This window comes from Ambystoma mexicanum, chromosome 14 (assembly GCF_040938575.1).
Source record: "Ambystoma mexicanum isolate Mex_15411 chromosome 14, UKY_AmexF1_1, whole genome shotgun sequence".
Lineage (NCBI taxonomy): Eukaryota > Metazoa > Chordata > Amphibia > Caudata > Ambystomatidae > Ambystoma > Ambystoma mexicanum.
This window is the reverse complement of record NC_090940.1, coordinates 171,254,561-171,276,952: the sequence shown is the minus strand read 5'-3', so window position 1 is coordinate 171,276,952 and position 22,392 is coordinate 171,254,561. Positions and strand designations below refer to the sequence as shown.

Sequence of the window (22,392 nt, the reverse complement as noted above, 5' to 3'; positions counted from 1 at the left end):
ATAGGTTCCCAGTATTGCTCAAAGTGGTCTTCAACAATTTCCTGAACCCCAGGTGGTTTTCTTCCCTCCTACGCAGAAGTTCCGGTAAGGCGTTCCAGGCTCGAGCTGCCAATGCGTGGAAAGCGCGGCTGTTTCCACAGGCTCTTTATGATGGTACCTTCTGTGTAGTCACATACTTGCTTGTCTAATACTCTTGCATTAAAGATCTGTGATGAATCCATTGCTGTCTTCACTCCCTCTCAGGGGAAACTCCCTTCTCATATGGCCAGGGAAGCACAGTCGCTACCTGATCCCGACGCTGGGGGTGGCTGCTCGAGGGAGGATCATATGGGGGGAGAGTACCCTGAGGGGAGGGGAGGAGACACACTGGTAACGTCATGGCATCCCCCTTTACACTCAAAATATGACCCCCCTCCTCTGAACTCCCATATCTTTATGGCTTATTGTGGTGTAGACCCACTGTAACCACCTTACACTAATAGTAGAACTCCTTTTAACATCTTCGGTAAAGACATTGAGACGAAGGAGAGCCTTGGAGCAATACAGAGCACGGAACTGGAGACACGCTCTAGTTGTATGTGGAGTCCAGGAGGAGGAGCGATGTTTAAAAGTCAGTTAGTCAGTTCAACTTTATTTTAGTCAATCGGACCATAAAAGTATTAAATGCAATACAAACAGGTTCACAGCACAGTATAAAATAAAAATTACAGAAGAAATTCATAATCACACAATTTCATTTAAATTCCCATAAAATATCTAAAATACGATTTAAAATACTTAGTAATACAAAAATTATAATATGCCCAGTAGTGATATCAAACCCATATCAGTCTTCTCCACTATTATCATGCAGACTATTTAGATCTAAAAGCAGGAAGCGTTAGGCTGGAAGGAGATTCATTTCACCCAACGCGGGTCGGGAAGAGGAGAGAATCCAAGCTGTCAGCCGGGCAGTGGAGCACGTAGAAACCAGATGTGAGCAGGGAAATCTCCCTAGCGTAGACTGGAAACCCAGAGAGTGGAGAGAGAGGTGGAGACAAGGTATAGAGAGAAGGGAAGGCAGAGGCCGGCCAAGAGACGCATCCCACAGGGCATCAGATACACCGAACTGGGATGTGAGGCAGTGGAGAACCTTTGCACCGGCAAGGGAAGCCAGACCGTCATGCAAACACCCTTCTGCTGCAAGGCAGAGCCACTCGCACTGCAATGAGAAGCCGAAAATGGAGAAGGACCCCAGAGAGAGCTTGGAAACCCGGAAAGCCATCACAATGGCAGTGAGCCCATGGTGGATGGTTGAGATACCGGCTTGTTCTCTGGGAACATATTACTCACCGAAAGTGTGGACCAAAATTGCACGGTTTGCATACCAATTTTTCTGAATAATCCCACTGCTTGGGGAAGTTAAAGGACAAGTATACAGATGTAAATAACAGTGGAGGACTACAAGAAATAGGTACATGGGAAAAAGGCATACCCCATTGTGTCCTTAATGGTGATGAAGATTATGAAAGACCTGTCAAGAGAGTAAACCAGGCAGTGTGATTGCGAGTCTGGGACTAGCCCCCAAATACAGACCTGACAGGAGAGTAAACCAGGAAGTGTGATTGCGAGTCGGGAACCCGCACTCAAATACAGCGGGCATTGAAAAGTCCTGAAAGGAGGGTATACCAGGCAGGCCTAAGGGAAGATGGAAACCAACGGGAAGGGAATCATAACTCTTGGGCTGGAAAGGTGAATGAAGTGTGGAATCCAAGCAAAGGGAGCCATATCCCTTGGATTGGTTAATGACGTATGCTGGGACAAGAACTGCGACTTTAAGTTGGGAAGAAGCTGAGAAACTCAGGGGAAGGGAAACCCCTCTCCTCAGGATTGTGGAACTTTGATCCTTTGTTTTTACACCTTTTTGGACCTTTGTGTTGGAACATTGGAAAAGCTACAGATGGCAAGCTGAAAAACTTTATCTCTTTAGGCATTTATTTGAGTTTAGATTGTAAGGACCAGGATAGGATTTTGACCACAGGATGGAGAACACTTTATTTGTGGACATTCTGACACTGACTTCCATTAGTTTTGTTGAGGCAGGGAAACCCCTTATAGGGTGAGCTAGGTCTTTCTCCAACCCTTCTTTTACTTTAATAAAAGACTATAGCAGTCATTGTAATGCCTCTGTGTTCGAGTCTTACTCCTGATTCATTGCAGATCCTAGAACCTTTATGTTATGTAGCCTCATAAAATGCCTTATAAGATTCCTATAAGGAGCTTCTTAGACCTTCTGAGAAACTAGTGTGATTTTGGGAATAATACGTTATAAGAATTTATATGACCCTCTGCAACATATTGAATTCTTATAAAGATTTTTAAGATTTAAATATGATTGTAAAATCGTATACGATTTTGAAAAGATCCACATAAGTTAATCAAAGAGAAATATGTAAGTTGCCTCCCTGCCTCATTATGAACTGAATTTACAACTGAAGTCACATGTCTTGCAACATAAGTTCCCTGGGAAACATTTGACTAACGTGTTCCACTATCAAGTGATTCTCTCAAATATTACTGAGTAGGACCCCAAGAACATGTAAGATGATGGGCCTCCCAATGCGGTTGACAAAAGCCATTGTTTCTATTGTACATGTTAGCTGGGGGAACATCTCCTGTTGGTGCTGAACTCAACCTTCCCCTAAAGGGCCGTAGTGCCTGTGATAGTATAAACATAGAGCACCACCACCACTGCAAGGAACATGAGTTAAGGACTGGTTGAGTGGACAGGTAAGACTTGCTTGGAACACCAGAAAGATGGCTTGGAAAATTCCTAATGGATATGTAAGAGGTTTTCTAGGAAAAACATCTCTACTCCCTCAACCCTGGTGACTTTTAATGGAAGGGGTCTCATGACAATGCGCTCATTTTGAATTTTCAGCCTGGTCTACAAGCTTGTAGCGCAAGCATCAGAATTTTCAGGTGGGATTGAGCCTGAGACTAAAAGTGCTTCATTTACAACAAGAACATTATTTTTTGTGTGAACTGTAATGACACATTAAAGGCCCGGATTTGAAAAAGGCGCAGGTTGTATGCCGAAACATGTGTCATCCAAGAGGGGCTGAAAATTCAAAATAAAAAACTTTATCAAATACAACAGAACTTTTGAATTTGTCATTCATAGCAAAAGGAAATACACCAGTAATTTATCTTGGCACAAATAAGTGCAGACACAGTTGCAACTTTTCCTATAATATAAAACTATACCTCTTCTAGAATATTTGGGGGAAGTATTTTAGGGTTCAGGACGTGGCAACATTTTCCAGGTGACATTATCATATGGAACCCAGCTCACCACTGCATTACCCCATCACGGTCTACTTAGCTTGTGGTACTGTGTGGCTTAAATGAAGTATTTATTTATTTATTTTATTTATACCGCGCACAAGACAAAGCCCGTAGGCATGGGAGCCAGACACCAAATCTTGCGCTGCCAGTTGCACAGGCGTGTGTCTCAGTTCTCTCGTTCTGGTCCTCTGCTCCACGGCAGTCTGTTCCATTGCATTGCCACCTGGATCATGTGAGAACTGTGAGAGTCTCTAGCATGAGCAAGGATTTCAGGAATGGATTGTCATAATACAGAGCCATTCCCAGGATGGCTTGCCCATGAAGGTCCATGTCCACTGACACGTCATTGAATGAAACCTGTAAGGAAAACAGTAAGTCATTGGTTCACGTGCACACCTGTAACACTTGGAAGACAGAGTGTAAATGGCAAATGAGCTCAAGAGGATGAACCTGCTTGGAGGACTCATGATGAAAGGACTAAGCAGGCTATACTGATAGCAAAGAAATATATTTTTGACTAATGTACTGTGTTCATATGCAAATATTTCTAGTTATCTTCTTAAATTCTATATGAATCTCACCTCGTCCCCTGTTGCTGAACAGAATCATACAGAGCCACAGATGTTTTAGAATCTCACCTCATGCCCCCACACACCCCAGAAACCGCTGTAGTGAAAAGGGAAAGGCCACACACCTCCTGTTCTGTCTACAATGTGCACTGGGGGGTCACAGCAGCAGAATAAGGGCCTTTGTTACACATTGCGGGAGGTGGTCTCTGTGGGCTCGTAACCGTTTGTGGGGTACGCTTCACAGTACGACTTCCACGAGTAATGCTCAAGGTGATCTCCGAGCGGAGGGTAGCCGTCTAGTCTTTTCACGTCTCCCTGAGACGCTCATGACCACTCACATGATCCTTTATCCGTAACGAGAGCCGACAGCTCTTCGCGTCGCTTCTGTTTCTACTGACTCTCCGTGAGTTCGGTACTAGACTTTCTTCTACCCACTAGTTCTTCAAACTTCTCTGCTTTACTAACTCTGTACTTTCTTACTTCCCAGATCTCGTCACCAGCTCTCCCCTTCGAATCTAGCTTTTCTAGCATTCGGATCTACCCGCCAAGCCCTTGTCTCCGTCGGCTATGTAAATGCTCTAGCCCCTGCTTTGTCATTTCTTTGCCACCTGCTAGGAGTAAGTGCTTTTATATCAGGGTCTTTCCCTTCTCTCGACTTTAGCACTTACCTGATTGTGTATTGTAGAGCTCCCGCCTTCCAGTCGTCTCTCTCCTGAGACCAAAGACCGATCATCCAACTCTCGAGTCCCGCCGTCTCTGGTGAGAGAACTCTTTATTCAACCTTCCGCTGTACTATTCAGATTCCATCCTTCTCTGAAATACTCTTAACATATTCTTTTTTGCATCCAGAAGAAGCCTTCCCGCCTGCCATCCACTGCCTCGAATCAAGGACAGTTCTGCATCCAACCCGATCCACAAAGCTCCCGGACTCGACCAGGGTTTTCTTCTCTCTCAAGGGTTTCCCTGGCAGCCCTGTTCTTTCCCCTGGTTACTCCCATTCCGGGTCGGAGAGGGCAGGGCAGTTACAGGGGAGCTTTCACTGCAGCATTTGATTGTTCCTTAGCGGACCATTCGATCTGTCAAGGTGAGATTGTTAAAACTTTTGTTACTTCAGTTGGGATAATTAACAGTAAGCGACGCCCATATACTGACAGACGAAATCCTTATGGAACAACAAATGCAGCAACTAATGGCCGTAATGCAGGCCATGTCCTTAGAGGTGCAGTCATTAAAACAGGACAACGTACAACTGCGACAACAAGTCGCTAGAACATTCTCGGACACTCCCCGTCTACTTTACACACAGTCATGTATGATGGCGATCCATATAAACTCAAAGAATTTCTCGACAGTTGTATGGTGCAATTTACATTCAAATCCCGCTTTTTCCCTATTGACAAAGATAAAGTGGGGTTTGTAATTTCCCATCTATCGGGCCCTGCATTAGCATGGGCTACGCCTTTAGTGACATCAAACAATGTTATCCTTGATTCTTACCAAGCTTTCACTAATAGTCTAAAGACTATGTTTGGCAGAAAAGAAATCTCTGTAGCCACACAAGAAAGGCTCCTCGACCTGAAACAGGGTAATAAGGATTTATTAGGATATATTACACAATTTAAACAGTTGTCTTCCGAACTAGGATGGCCAGATGAGGGTCTTCTCACCATTTTTTTTTCGCAGGGGGTTAACTGATGAACTCAAAGATGAGATATCTAAAGTTCCTCACCCGGCTAATCTGGCCGATATGATAACTCTTACCATGCAAATTGAATACCCTTTACAAGAACGTTCCTATGAAAGAAAGAATAATAAGGGAACACGACCACATATTGATTACCCTCCGGTAGGGAGTAAACCACACGTCCAAACCGAAGAGCCTATGCAGATCGGGGCAGTAAGGGGACCACTATCCGCTAATGAAAGAGAGAGAAGAAAGACTCTTGGACTCTGCATGTATTGTGGGTCCTCCTTACATGTTTTGAAGGACTGTCATCTTGTTCCCCCACGGCGCACACCAAACCCAAAGTCGGGAAACTTCAAGGCCCGACCGCAAGGGGAAGAACAGTAGTGGCTCCGAATCCAATTTCCCCATATCGAATGGGAATGTCTCTTGACACTGCAACTAGCCAGACTATGGTGGTGGTGTCTTTAGCCATGATACTTCCAGAACAAGTACTGCCAGGCATTCCCGCCTTAATTGATTGTGGAGCCGCAGGGAATTTTCTGGACAATGATTGGGCTACAAAACATGGGATAACACATGTATCCAAAACCGGCGTAACTCCCATCCAAGGAGTGGATGGAAGTCCTTTGAGTTCTGCTCCTATTAAGGAACAGACCGGGCCGATTACCTGCATGGTTGCCAACCATAAAGAGACTCTGGTGTTCGATCTTATTATTATTGCATCACACTGGCCAGAGCGCTGATCTTAACAAAATTGGAGTATTGTAACATCCTCTTCCTAGGAACCTCCAAATCTAATTTAAATAAATTACAACTACTACAAAACAAAGCCCTTAGAGCGGCTCTCGGCTTAAAGAAATCAGAACATATATCCAGCATTAGAATAGAAAACCATTGGCTGCCAATTGAAGCTAGAATTATCTTCAAAACACTCAGCACCGTCCACAAATGCCTCACCAATAAAGCGCCTAGCTACCTCAATCACACCACCAAGAAAAAAACCTCCTGCAGGACTTTGAGATCCAATAAACTGGCCCTCTTGGAAGTTCCCCAATACAAATATAGCAGAGCTGGAGGAAGTAGCTTCAAAGTCCTAGCCCCCTCGCACTGGAACGCACTACCCTTTAATATCAAAAATGAGGACTTCCCACTAAGATTAAAAAAAACTCTGAAAACTTGGTTATTTAACAAATACTAACTTAACTGAATGCGTTAAATAATACGTGACCTGCTACTTTGACCAACTGAATTGAGTATAAGAATTGTGATAATATGATTTATGTGTATCTTAAAATATGTTCTGTGTGATGGTAACTGTAATTGTATAAAAATGCCTCAATTTATTGAATTTTCGCCGTGATACCCGTGGGTCTGGGCGAGTAACAAATGTAATAAATAAATAAAAAATAAATAAAATTAAAGCGGCACATTTCCCTATCATTTTGGGTCTTCCGTGGTTACGACTCCATAACCCGTTCATCAATTGGTCAGCTGGAACTCTATTCCTGGGGTCTGAGCACTGCGTCCATCATTGCCTATCGCAGGAGTCAGTAGGCATTCATATCCCTACAGAAGCAACAAATCTCCCAGCAGTATCCACCATAAATCAACTAGAGATTATTTCTCAATGTCATCGGACGTTCCAGTCAGTTTTTGAGAATCCCGTTTTTTCCTACCTTACCTCCGCATAGGAGGGACGATTGTCATATTGACCTACTTCCTCAACAACCTATACCTTTTGGTAGAATGTATGTTCTTTCCCAAAGAGAAAAGGCAGTACTGAAAGAATACCTCCAAGCCAACTTATGTAATGGTCTGATCTCTGAATCAGTCTCACAAGCGGGCGCTTCTCTTTTCTTTATTCCCAAAAAGGATTCTGATGAACTCTGTCCCTGTATTGACTACCGGGGTCTTAATAAAATTACTATACCCGACAAGTACCCCATGCCCCTTATAACTGATATCATCGAGGCAGTCCGGGGGGCTTCCCTTTACACGAAACTCGATCTTAGAGGAGCTTACCACCTCATTCGTATAGCTCCAGGGGACGAGTGGAAAACAGCCTTCCGTACACCTTTTGGGCACTACGAATATCACGTTATGCCATTTGGGCTGGTCAATGCACCAGCAGTTTTCCAACGATTCATGGACCATCTGTTTGCCGACATCTTGTTCCATTTTGTTATCATGTACTTGGACGATATTCTGGTGTGTTCCATCAATCCAGAAGACCATATTAAACATGTTAATACTGTTCTTGATCGCCTCCAGTCTAACCACCTCTACTGTAAAGCCACAAAGTGTGTATTCCATCAGGAGCAAGTAACTTACTTAGGATTTGTGCTTTCGTCCCAGGGCATATCTATGGATCCAAAGAAAGCGTCAGCAGTTTTGGATTGGCCAACTCCTTCCTGTATTAAAGACATTCAGCGATTTTTCAGATTCGCAAACTTCTACCGGAAATTTATTCCCTGCTTTTCAGAAATCATTCTGCCCATTACACGACTACTAAAGAAGAGTGTCTCCTTTTCCTGGAACAAATCTGCCCAAAACACCTTTCAAACGCTGAAAGAGTTGTTTACTTCCGATTCAATTTTGATCACCCCTGATCAGACCAAACCATTTATCGTGGAGACTGATGCCTCTCAATATGCATTAGGAGCCGTACTCTTGCAACTCTCAGATCAGGGGGAAGAAAGACCAGTGGCATATTTGTCTAAAACATTTAACACTGCAGAACAGAACTATTCAGTTCTTGAGAAGGAACTCTTAGCTATTAAGAGGGCCTTCGAAGAATGGAGACATCTGCTGTTGGGATCTTCCTTTCCAATCAAGGTTCACACCGATCATCAAAATCTTAGATTACTCCAGAATGCCCAAACCACAAACAGTAGGCAGGCCCGCTGGGCATACTTTTTTCTTCCCTTCCGGATCGAATTCACCTTCCTTCCTGGCAAACATAATTTGAGGGCAGATGCTCTTTCCAGAAAGGATTCCCATACATCCAACTTCAGTACAGAAAAGATGTTTTCCAATGCTAGATTTATCGCAGTCCTAACTGATTTTCTCCAAGAAGTACGAACAGCCACTATTCAGAACAAATCATTATGTGAGAATATTGCCTCCAGCCATCATCTCACTGAAGAAAAGGACTATTATTTCCATGGAACCCAAGTCCTGATTCCAATTCCTTCATTACAACAGGAAGTTTTAGGGATGTGTCACGACTCACGAGCAGCTGGTCATCGGGGATTTCTATCAACCATGGAGTTAATACAACAACATTTCTGGTGGCCAGGGATACAAACTGATGTCCGAGATTACGTTGCAGCATGCAATATTTGTTCCCAAGCTCCACGAATGCCCCCTTTAGGATTACTCTCAAAGATGCCTATTCCAGACCGACCATGGCAGATCATATCCACCGATTTTGTGTCGGATTTACCTCCTTCTGAGAATAAGACCACCATCATGGTCACCATTGATTATTTCACCAAACTAGCGCATTTCACCCCGTTAGATAAACTGCCTGGAGCAGCTATAATGGCAAAAGTCTCTTTTCTCGACATGGACTCCCGGAAAGTATTGTATCGATCGAGGTCCTCAATATACTTCACTTTTCTGGCAGAAGGTTTGTCACATCTTGGGAATTAAGCAAGCCCTAAATTCAGGATACCATCCCCAAACCAACAGGCAAACTGAACGTTTAAACCAGACTTTGGAAGGCTATTTGAGATGCTTTGTATCGGCTGCCCAGGACAATTGGGTCGAATTGCTCCCGTTTGCGGAATTCGCCTACAAAAATGCTAGACACTCTGCCCTCCACACCAGTCCTTTTCATTGTTCCTATGGCTATCACCCTTCATTTGTACCTACCATGACTATTCCTGCTTCCAGCTGCCCTGGGGTAGACAGTCTCATCTCAGACATTCAGGAAGGCCAGAAGCTAGCTAAGCTATCTCTGCAAAAGTCTTAAGACCGGGCTAAGAAGAACGCAATCGACACCGACGAGAAGCCCCAAAACTTGCCATAGGAGACTCTGTTTGGCTGGCATCCCGATTCCTTCCTCGTCATCTTGTCCCGTCAAAACTATCTCCCAAATACTTTGGACCCTTTACGGTCTTATCTAGGGTAGGGTCAGCCGCTGTCAAACTCGCCCTAACGGCTTCTTGGTCTTGAATACATCCAGTGTTTCATTTATCACAAATCAAGATGATCATTCCGGATCGTTTTCAGCAGACGAGGGTGACTCCACCGCCTCCTATCCTTACTGATACTGGGTCTGAATTTGAGGTGGCCAATATTTGTGACTCCCGATATAGGAGGGGTAGATTGCAATTCTTGGTTGATTGGAAGGGCTATTCTCCTGCAGAAAGATCCTCTGGGGTTCATGCTCCCAGATTGATTCGGAGGTTCTTTTGGCTTCATCCGGGGAAACCAGGGTCTCGCCCCAGAAGAAGGGGGCATACTGTTACACATTGCGGGAGGTGGTCTCTGTGGGCTCGTATCCACTTGTGCGGTACGCTTCACAGTACGACTTACAGGAGTAATGCTCAAGGTGATCTCCGAGCAGAGGGTAGGAGTCTAGTCTTTTCATGTCTCCCTGAGACGCTCATGACCGCTCACGTGATCCTTTATCCAGAACGAGAGCCGACAGCTCTTCACGTCGCTTCTGTTTCTACTGACGCTCCATGAGTTCGGTACTAGACTTTCTTCTACCCACTACAAACTTCTTCGCTTTACTAACTCTGTACTTTCTTACTTCCCAGATCGCGTCACCAGCTCTCCCCTTCGAATCTAGCTTTTCTAGCGTTCGGATCTACCCGCCAAGCCCTTGTCTCCGTCGGCTATGCAAATGCTCTAGCATTTCTTTGGCACCCGCAAGGAGTAAGTGCTTTTATATCAGGGTCTTTCCCTTCTCTCGACTTTAGCGCTTACCTGATTGTGTATTGTAGAGCTCCCGCCTTCCCGTCGTCTCTCTCCTGAGACCAAAGACCGATCATCCAACTCTCGAGTCCCGCCGTCTCTGGTGAGAGAACTCTTTATTCAACCTTCCGCTATACTATTCAGATTCCATCCTTCTCTGAAATACTCTTACCATATTCTTTTGTGCATCCAGAAGAAGTCTTCCCGCCTGCCATCCACTGCCACGAATCAAGGACAGTTCTGCATCCATCCCGATCCACAAAGCTCCCAGACTCGACCAGGGTTTTCTTCCCTCTCGAGGGATTCCCTGGCAGCCCTGTTCTTTCCCCTGGTTACTCCCATTCCGGGTCGGAGAGGGCAGGGCAGTTACAGGGGAGCTTTCACTGCAGCATTTGATTGTTCCCTAGCGGACCATTCGATCTGTCAAGGTGAGATTGTTAAAACTTTTGTTACTTCAGTTGGGATAATTAACAGCCTTGCTTATCAGAATGGGTGCGACTTGTGGGCAAACTGGGGTTCGGCTTCTAAAATCAGCAGAAATAATGCATGTCCCAGAGGCAGCTGCACAAGTAACACAGCACAGTGCACAACAGCTGAAGCATAATTCTACACTTCAACGGGAAACAACGGTTTATGGTCATTAAATCGAATTCCTTGCATCAAATTTTTTCCATCTAAAAAATTTGCATCAAATGTATTCTTTTTTTCTTTTTTGTTTCTTTTTTTTGGGGGGGGGGGGCAACCCATGTTGTCTACCCGTTACAATGCACCTAAACAAAAATTAACCCTTTACCGCCCAAAAATATGCATTCGATGGACATGTTTTAGATGGAAACATTTCGACGGACTGGCATTAGATGCAATGGCATTAGATGCAATGACCAGATATTGGAAACAACCTATGTTAGTTTGGTGTGCAGAACGACTCAGATCTATACTACAATTTAAAGTACTATAACTAAAAGAATCTTGCACATAAAGGATTGTGACTCAACATTGTGTAGTTCGATGATTAACTACGCCCTCTTTTTTACAGAACTGTGCACCTGACCTGACCTGACCTGGCTTGGAGACTAACAACATGGCTGCCTTGTGAACTTGGGGCAGGGGGCCACATGATGTAGACAGGTATACTGCAGGATGTGGGAGAGCTGCCCCGACGGGATGAAGGTGTGTTAGGAGGTTGTAATGGATCCAGTTTGTAGTTGGCATCATGGGTCTCTTGTAAGCTATGCAAAATAGGCCATTGGTTTGGCACCATAGTAACCAGGCTCAATTGCCACTTGGTTAGACAGAAATAGCCCACTGGAAAGAGAAAATGCACACCTTTGCAAGAGACAAAAAGCCAGAGGGCACAAGACTAGCCTTTTGCAGGAGGTTAACACATGCATATCAGTTCGGTACCCAAGACATTATACAAATAGCAGTGACACTGAGCCATGAGACAACACCCTCGATGACCCATCACACAGTGTATGGTGCTTGGCAGGGGGCTGGTAGAGCAGGTTGAGCATGCACAGGTAAGACATTACATACTCTTATTGATCACTTCTGCACCTACTCTTATAGCACTTCCCTGTAGCAGCCCAGGCTTTATTTTCCCTGCAAAATACATTATGAGGCATGAATAATTTCTGTGCCTTTAGAATAATTGCTCCCAGAAAATAATACAGGACTGTTACTTGTTGTATTTTGTGGATTTAAAAAAATAGCATTGGTTTTCAAAGGGATCCAAATCTGTGCGCTTTCATCTGAGGATGGACTACCTTAAGTTATTGAACATCTTTGGACACTGTGATGATTCACGGGTTCCAGCCACTTCTCCCCAGAGGGGAACCCTTACCTGTGAGGCTAGGGAGGTGAGGTCGCTATCCACTAGTCCCGCCAGGGGTGGTAAAGGTGGGAGGACCTCACAGGGAGAGACTCCCTTCAAGGGGACAAGGACTCCTGTCCTGTGAAAGAACTCCCTAAAACCTTGTTCTCAGACACTACGGCCCTATTAACTCCTTCTCCCTCCCAACCTGAAACTGCTACTGTGTGTTATTGTGAGGGCGCTAACATCTCACCGGATAAGAATGAGATGAAGAAGAACAAAATAAATATACAAAACAACAGTAGCAGGGAGTACAAAAGAACTGTGATGAGGTTGCCATTAGGAGGCATGAAGATAATTTCAGAGGCATTGGCAACAAACATTGACGCCATGCTGGAGCGGTCCCAGCAAGAAAAAGAAAAGACCGAGCAATGACTAGAGGTGTTCGCGAACAGGAAGAGCAGCAAGGGATGCTGGAGTCCGGCCTGCAAGGCACAGGAATTTCAAACCTGCACTGGTGAAGCATCGAGAGGCAGTCGGTCTAGAAATGAGAAGCCGAAAGGAACCACGCGAGATGGGACAAACCCGACTCACTGCGGAAGCAGGAAGAATCCAGTGGTGGCGTGGTCTCTTCGAGGTTGAGCGGGTGTTCCAAAAAACACACTGAGACCACTGTAGCAATGAGTCAGTGGAAGTGCATTGATCAAAGAAGAGGAAAGCAGGAATGCGTACTGAACACGTGCAGAACCAACAGTGACCTGAGACACCGGGAAGAACGGCTAGAGCTCCCCTGTGAAGATACACGTAAAGGGAGTTGCAGGAAAGCTGAGTGGGGTCCAAGGAGCCTGAAGAGACGAGTAATCCTCGGAAGTGAACTCACTCGTCACAGTAGTGATACCCAGAGAACCAAGAGGCAAGTATTCCTCAGGAGTGATCGCCTTTGTCACAGTAGGGCATGGTATCAAACAGTAAGACAGACTCAAGTGATCACAGTTCAAGGGTGTTTATAGAACTTAAATTGGGTTTGAAAAACACCTATATTATCCTAAATCTAAAGATGGGAGCAAGCTACGACCATCAAATAATAATAATGCCATCCTAGTAGAGTCTGCCAATATAAAAGGGCCTATACTAATAAACCTATTGCCAATCCTTACTTCTAAATACAAATAGTGTGGGAAACAATGTAATGCAAAAGTAAAGTGTTCAAGAAATTATATGTCAAGATATTAAAGCCGTTGGCTTCCCTTTCCCACGTTTTCAGCCCGGGACAAGACGGCACACTCGAGCTTAGCACACTTGCTGGCTTCTCTAGCACGAGGATGCAGTTCAAAGCCTAACCATCAGGGCCTTCTGTGCCAAAGTCTCTTTGCCATTCAAAGTCTCTTATTTCAGAAGGCCTGCTACAACACAACAAACTTTAAAGTTTCTCTCATTTTAGGATTGCACATATACAACTTCTCGGGTGATTTACTGTTCGCCCCGGGTCCCCCTCTGCGGGGCTCACACCCACTAAACCTTCAATTGGTCTCCCTTCACCGAGCTCGGACCAAACTTGTCTACTTCATCAAAATTGAAGACGTTAGACTGTGCGCAGGATTTAGCTCGACCTGTTGCTTGACCACTTCAATTCACAATTACTCATTCTCTTCTTGATACAACCTTTTCCTCACTTTCGCTTTTGACAATTCTAAGCTGGGTACCTTACAGAGACCTTCGATTGAGCGCCCATGCGGTGCCAAACCACTCTGTTAAAGGTATTTTATCTTTCCTTTAAAGTTCAATCACTCATCAGCAATTCAACTTCACTTGCATCTCTTATCACATGCGTTTTAACAATGTTCATTCCAACACTCGCCATACAATGTTGCTGCCTGCAATTTTGGCTTCATCACAGACCGGTCTTGTATCGGTCTCCCCAACTCACCGGCTGTGTTGATTCACGGACGCTGCTTTGTTCATGGAACAAAGGACAGTACCACGGCAGCTGCCACTTCTCCCTGCCTTGATTATTGATGCAGGAGGGACGCGGGTATCTCCCACACACAATGCAGGATTCTTTGGTTTGGTTTCCTGGTCTTACGCTTTCTATTCTCGAGGTTTCTGGAAAGAATTGAATCCTTGTCGAAAAGGTCAAAGGAACTTTCCTCTTTGCGATCCCCTTCTGTTTTGCCGTCTTTCTTCTCTCGTTCAGCTGCCGTCTCAAAACTGCTGTTTCTCCTGTGCTCTACCTTGCTCAGAGTGTGCGCTTGTGCTTCGCCTTTTATTCGTGTGGGGAAGCTCAATGGGAGTCAGGTGTGTGTGATGGCCAGTAATTGCCTTACCTCGCCTGACCATTGTATTGGGACACATCAGGTATACTGTTAGGGTGTAAGTCTGTTTTTTCGCAGAGCGGGCTGTCCGTGTGAAAGGTTTCATGTTGTAAAAGGGGTGTGGGGGGCAGAGTGCCTAAATATCCTACCTGGTAGGATGGGGTAAAGGTGTTACAGGGAAGGGGAGACCGCATCTCACCATTCAGTGTCCCACTCCCTGAAGACGCTCACCCAGTTGATTCTCCCACACTGGTCCACCCCCAGGAACTGGATCCAAAAGAGATTTGCGTGTCCTGGCCACCTGGATGACAAAACCCTGGGGACTAGTGGGTGAGATGCCTTCTGGTTTCTCACAGAGAACCAAGAGTCAAGTATTCCTCGTTTGTTATCTCCCTCGTCACAGTAGTGATACCGAGAGAACCAAGAGTGAAGTATTACTCTGGTGCGATTTCCCTCCTCACAGTAGCAATACCCATGTAAGCACTCTCCCAATAATCCACACCAACCAAAATAAGGGAGGAAACCAAGGTGTACGAAGAAACAAGCTTTATTGATACACACGTCTTTAGAAGGTCCACAGATGTTCTCAATGACCTCCTGGTCGCTCAGGACTTTCAGTCATCTGGACACAATCCTGGATCAACAAAAATCCTTATTAAGCTATTTAAAGTGCAATCCTGTACTTTTTTAACCATGGTCTGTGCAGGGTCTTGCAAGGGGCACATTGTGCTTCTCTTGTTATTTATAATGCTGCTTTATAAACATATATGTATATATATATATATATATATATATATATATATATATATATATATATATATATATATATATATACGAATATATACACATATTATTTATAATGCTGCTTTATAAACATATATATATATATATATATATATATATATATATATATATATATATATATATATATATATATATACGAATATTACATGGACGCGGTAGCGTCCATGTAGTTATGGTTAAGTTGGTGTTTCCATAGGAAGAGCATTTTTTGGGTGGCTTATAACTTCGCTCCCTCTGGACGAATCCTCACCAAACTTTGCAAAAAATAGTATATGGCCCACTCTGAATTTTTTTGCAAAGTTTGGAGAGGTTTGGTCCAGGGGGGGGCAAAGTTATAGGGGGGTCCCAAAACTTTTGTTTTTTCCCATAGACATAATGGGAAAAAACTTTGCGCACGCCTACAGCCCAAACCGCTGGATGGATTTACACCATTTGCGGCAGGAGCGGGGGCTTGGTCCCGAAAGCGTGCTTATGCAAATTTGGTGTAAATCCGTCCAGTAGTTTATTTTAAAATGACCAAAATGTAAGGCAAAAGAATTAGTGATATCTCCGTTCGCTCCGCGGACGGACTTCCCGGTTCGCTCCACAGACAGTGCCCTGATTGGCCAAGCGGCTTGCGTGATGTCCGCAGACATGCGACGTGTTCGCTGATTGGACGGCGTGGTGCGTGAAGCGCGTCAGATTTTCTGTGACGCCCGCCATCTTGCATTCGCGGACAGCGCGGTGAAACTTGGATTAAAAATTGTATTTAGTGGAGTGTGTTGGTGTGTAAGAGTGTTTGGGGAGGGTGGGGGAGTATGAGATAGGTTCAATGTTCTGTTTTTTTTATGTGCTAGACACTTTTGTTGTGTTCGATTTTTCGGCGGATAAAACGGCTGTTCGGAAATGTTCGTAAATAAACAGAATGGATTCGGTGTCAAGTTGAAAGTGTTCTAAGAAGACTTGTGGGGTCCTGGAATGTTCGCAGGGGGTATCCTGAAGACGTTGTCTGTATTGTTCGTTGTCAAGCTGAAAGTGTTCTAAGAACACTTGCGGTGTCCTGAAATGTTCGTACATAAAGAAAATGGGGGTGTTCTGAGGACGTTGTCCGTATTGTTCGCTTTCAAGTTGAATGTGTTCTAAGAACACTCGCGGTGTCCTGAAATGTTCGAAAATAAACAAAATGGGGGTGTTCTGAGGACGTTCTCTGTATTGTGTGCCTGCTTAGCTGTATCCAATGAGGGAATGGCCCAGAGAATGAAGTGGAAATGGTAGAAGGGCTGTCTAAGAGTTATGCGGTCCGCGGACAGGGCGTGCTACATCTGGGGTTTTCCAGCAAATCCAGCATGGAAAGAAGGGATCAGCCAATCAGATGTTGAGGTTGTGGATTTGTGTTCAAAGAGACTGTGTGTAGTGAAGATGGCAGAAGTGGTGAAAGTCAGGGTGTAGGTGCTTGGAGATATGTTTGTGCATGGTTTACAACAGTATGCTCAATGCAGGCATGTTGCAAAGAATTGTGATGTTAAAGGAGTGGAGGTTGTGTGGAGCACTGTGCCTGATTGCAATGTACAGGGAAGTGTACAAGTTTGTGAAGATATGGGCAGGATCAACAGTCCCCATGTGGTAGTTTTGCAGTATGGTGCTTTCCATTTGGGCTATGTCAGTGCCCCTACTTTGTTGGCAGATTTGGAACACTTTGTTCAAGCAGTAATGAACATCCTTCCAAATGCCAAAGTATTTTTTTCTGGATTAGTACCTAGGGCAATATGGGACAATAGTTCAGTTTTTTTTCCTCAGCAAAACAATGCTAGGTGTGTAATCAACCGAGGCATGTGTGCCTTCATGCTTAGAGCTGGTATGTTCTTCTGTAATAATGAGAATATTGATTCCAGTAATGCTGTTTATTTTAAAGAAGATGGCATTTCCTGATCTTTTATGGGAAATGCCATTCTGTTTTGGAATGTAAGGGTTGCTTTCGAGAAGGTTATGTGAAGATTTTAGGAGTAAAGTAAGAAAAATAAAAAAATAAAAATACAAAATAACAAGTGTCTGTCAAGCATCTGCAAAAAACAAAAAAAACGGCTCTTTTCAGAGCCAACCTCAAAGGGGTAATGGGGCACACTATTTAAATTTACATTCACCACGCTCAGATTTTAGATATGTCTGCGGACATGGCGGTAGTCCGCGGACATCAAAATCACTAGCTAGGGGTTCAGAATGTTCTATGTTACATGTATACAAAGTCAGGGATAGTATGGTTAAGTTGTGCTACTAAAAACATATGAAATTCAGTAAAAAATAAAGGGACATTATGGTTAAGTTGCACTACTAAAAACCTATGAAATTCAGTGAAAAAACTTTGTTAAAGGGACGTTATGGTTCAAAGTAAAACCGAAAAACCCCCGAAATTCGGCAGTTATGGTAAGATAAGCAACCATAACTCGTGCCAACGTGCACTGCTAATAGCAACACCAAGGACATCAAAGATGACATCAGCTCGACCCTTATGGCGTGAAGCAAGAGTTGAGTCAAGGGCGAGCTGTTGTCTGCTGTGCGGCTGTTCTACTGTTCTACTCGAACTACTGACGTCTTGCCTACGAGGAGCTCCGCTTGAAAAAATCTGCACCCGCATCCACTCCGAATCGCATAAGCCTCGCTGGCCAGCTGTGAGCAGTTGAAGCGAGCGGGATCTTGTTGCTACACGTGACTTGCATCACGTGATTTGTGGAAGCCACGCCCCCTGCTGCAAGCCTCAAAAGCAGTTCAGCTCGACCCTTATGGCGTGAAGCCCGAGTGGAGTCAAGGGCGAGCTGTTGTCTGCTGTTTGCGGCTGGTTACGGCAGGAAGTACTGATCTAACCAGGTAATTAATCCACTCACTGACCCTAGGTCGCTTTCGGTGAAGACTCTTAGCAATGGAACCTCAAAAACCAAGAACTAGGCTACAAGGGAAGTTAGAGGAATCCCTTGCACACTTACCCGTAAACCCTGTTACCCAGATGACAATGGAGGTAAACACGCCACCTGATGATAACACGGCAGACCAATCACTTAGAGCAAGAAACATTGAAACACAGAAATTAAATACAAAACCACTATTGACAGAAGGAAATGTCCCACATTCGTTAAAAGGGCAGTTGCCGTTGAATGATATGATAGCTGTAAAACTAGCAACTAGCACTCATATTGCACAAAAAACGATTGCATTGAAAAGTCAAGAAAAGGCCACCTGGGTCCCGATAGAGCCAGTCAGCCTAAAAACAGAAGAAATAAGGAAATCGATACAAGGTGAGAGATGTATGTCCCAGATGACGCCAATTCATGGTACATCACAACCTGATCACTCAACAGGGAAAAAACGGACAAAAGAAGATGACGAAAAGAACTCCTTTACCCTGTCCTTACAAGACAGAGCCAAAGCGGCCAGGTTACATTGGCAGAAAACATACACATCATCACGCTCTAAGAGCATCGATCGCAATAAACATAATGCACTTAGATGCGCCCGACTATCTCTGGACATCACTGAAATTGATGCCATTATGGAGTCACAGGAAAAAAGAAATCTTTGACGGAGCAATTACGCCAATACATCTCAAACATATCCAGACATCCACCCCAATTGTACGGCCAAGATCCATCTCACCTGGTGACAAAAACACAACCTCATTGTCCAAAGAGTCACACAATCCTAAATTGGAAGATTATGACCCCGCTGCCTCACAGCTACCACGGAATCAGCAATCCCCCGTACCGGAAGTCCAACAAAGGATACCAACAACTATGCTAGATTTACAAAATACATTGGTAGCCGTGCTGTCGACAGCAATGATTCCGTTTTTAAAGATACAGGAATACAGGAATACAAATATACATGGTTGACGCTACAAAAGATCAGGCAACACTCCTGGCAATGATAATGACGAAACAAACATACATGGAAACATTCATTAATACTATGCAGGAACAGCTAAAACAAGAAGCCGAAACATCGAGAATTTGGCAAACACGCTTGGCGGATGTAGCTTGAGCCAACCGGGCCGACAAACTTAATCTCCTCGAGACGGTGTCAATCGTTAGTAAAAAGTTGATGGATGACAAAATGAAAAAACAGGGACTCATGATGGAACTAAAACAATATGCAACAATCCAGACACAAACCGAAGTTTGTAACAATAACAAAGAACACAAAGTAGATCAAAACTGCCAATATGAAAGACAAACTCTCTCGACTATCCCAGTAAATTTCCCATTACTGACACATCCACGCTCCATCGAACCATCAGTTTGCACCCCCTTTGATATATTTGATCTCTCAAAGCGTGGAATGGTGGGTCAAGATTTAATAACGAATCCAAAGTCTAAGAAAAAAACGGCAAAAAAAATCCAAAATGGATCTCGTGCATTTCTGAGGAAAATGAAGACAATACAGAAAACTTTACCTGATGAAGCAAAGAATATTAATAACCATTCTATGCTAAACAAAAAGGTACTCAACAAAAAGCGAGTGAAAAGGAAAGAGCGGTAATTCAAAAAGAGCAGACCAATTCAGTGCCCACCGCTACATCGGAACCATTGGATGCCCTGCTGGAAATAATGTTATGTTATGTTATTTTGCACTTATATAGCGCCTTATATCCCATTGGTATGGTCTGAAGGCGCTGGTAGGTTGAACGCCCTTGGGAACCGCAGTTCAGATCAGTAGAGAGAGTAGGGAGAGTCAAAAAGGTGCGTGTGAGCACCGGATATGTGTGCAGCTCGTGCGGTACTTGTGTAATAGCTGCTTCTTATCGGTAGGTGTGGTGGTTGAGAGATCAGGAGAATGTGTTCGTTCTGGCAGGATTTATCCGGAACGGATGTGGCTGCGTTAGGCCTGAGGAAAACGCCTGGCTGGGGGTGTGAGACCAGCAGTGTTTACATAGAATGATGTGGAGTAAGCGGCGGATGTTCGTATGAGAACAGTTATACCGAATGGTGTCATAGTATCTCTGTGTTCTAGTTGAGTGGTGATGTAAAGGAGAGAGTAAGCGTGGTGGTGTGATATGATGGGTTATATGCTTTTTCAATGTGCAAACTTCTAAGTACAATTTTCCACACAGAGGCAATTGGGTACACTTGTAAATTCAATTTATCAGAGAGGCTATTTGGCACACTTCTAAATGTAACTCTCACAGAGGCTATTGGGTACACTTCTAAATGCAATTTTCACAGAGCATCTACTGGGCACACGTCTAAATTCAAGTTTCCAGAGAGGCTATTGGTCAAACTTCTAAATGCAACTTTCCAGAGTGTCTATTGGATACACTTCTATAATCAACTTTCACAGATGCTATTGGTAGCACTTCTAAATACAACTTTCAAAGCGTGGTTATTGGGCATACTTCTAAATGCAGCTTTCACAGAGGATATTGGGCCCATATCTAAATTCAATTTTCCACAGAGAGGCTATTGGGCGCACTATTAAAATCAATTTTCCAGCGAGGCTATTGGGAACATTTCTAAATTCAATTTACCAGAGGGGCTATTGGGCACACTTCTAAATGTAACTCTCACAATAAATAAAAAAACACCCAGTCAGGTGGAAAAACCTATTCCAATAAAAGACTTATCAACTGCTGATGAGATGAGTGCCTATATCTCTAAGTCAATCAATTCAAAAGATCTGACGCTGATAGTAGTCGATGAATATAAAGACTCGACAAGAGAACAAACCCTGTCTGAAGCGGAGGAGGAAGAAGTACCGAGTATGGACCTAGAATACTCAATAATATCTAATGATGAACCAGAAACAGAACTTGAAGAGCTCAGCCAAAATACCCTGATCCCACAAAAAAGTCCCACATTAGTGAGACCAAAATGTATAAACCCACAGACGATAACTGCTGCCTATAGAATAGCTCTATTTCTATCAACACCTATTACAGACGATACGGTAATAATGAATATAGCCAATATTCTACGATTATTCAAAGCAATCCCACAAGTGGAGAAATTAAAATCGGATGATCTAGTTCTCTTTCCAAATAAGCAACATATGGAAGAGGTGCAAATTGAATTTTGCAAGCAAGAATTAATGCAAATGGTTCTAGCAAATAAACATCAGTTTGAGAAATTAGGATTTGGAATAAAGGAAATCTTTGTCTCACGGGCCTTAGCTGAAAAGAAAACAAAAAATCTAGCCCCATTTAACAATCTGAAATCAAACTATAATGAGGACCGGATTAGACGGATCAAACCTGCTACAAAGCAGAACAACCATAGTCCAAGGTTACTTCCTCATGAAGATTTGCACTCACAACCGATATGGCGTGATTTCCGCGACTCTCCACAAAGTGAATCAATCTTGAAGAAAACCTATAACAACGAAATAAGAATGAAGCACAAAAATGTACCATCTCACTAGGAACATGGAATATAAGGGGGAATAAACATCTCCTAGAAAAACAGTCAGAATTTCTAGAGAATCTGGATATCATTTGTTTACAAGAAACATGGCTAACGGAAGAGGTGATCTGTGAGGGGTACATTATATTAATGAATCCGGCGATATCAAGCCAACAGGGTAGACCCGCAAAAGGAATGCTGTTACTTTCAAAAATATATCCAAATTGGTCAATCATTGCTAGTAAAAACATTCATCCGTGGGCTCAATATCTAACTATTAAAATGACAACACCCAACAAAGAGGAAACATTGACCGCCTTGGATGATTTGTTGATATCCATAGTTAATATATATTGGAACACTAATGCAATGTCAGAGAAGAAATTTATTGACGTGATATTTGAAGAATTGGACAACATAGCAATTGCGAATAGTGACATGGAATTTATCATAGTAGGAGATTTTAACTTTCACCTATTTGATAAAGAAGGCCAGTCAGTGGACCCCAGTTCATGGTCGAGCAGAGCAAAAAAGTGGATGAGAGAAGTGGCTCAAAGAAACATATATCTAAGTAACCAGCCAACAGATATCG

General features: G+C 43.7%; 1 protein-coding gene across 1 annotated transcript in view; it reads left to right on the top strand.

Annotated features, from left to right (window-relative positions):
• The window catches only part of ITPKA (inositol-trisphosphate 3-kinase A), a 716,275-nt gene that overhangs the window by 673,854 nt on the left and 20,029 nt on the right, over positions 1 to 22,392 (top strand). The gene's annotated exons all lie outside the window — the stretch shown is intronic.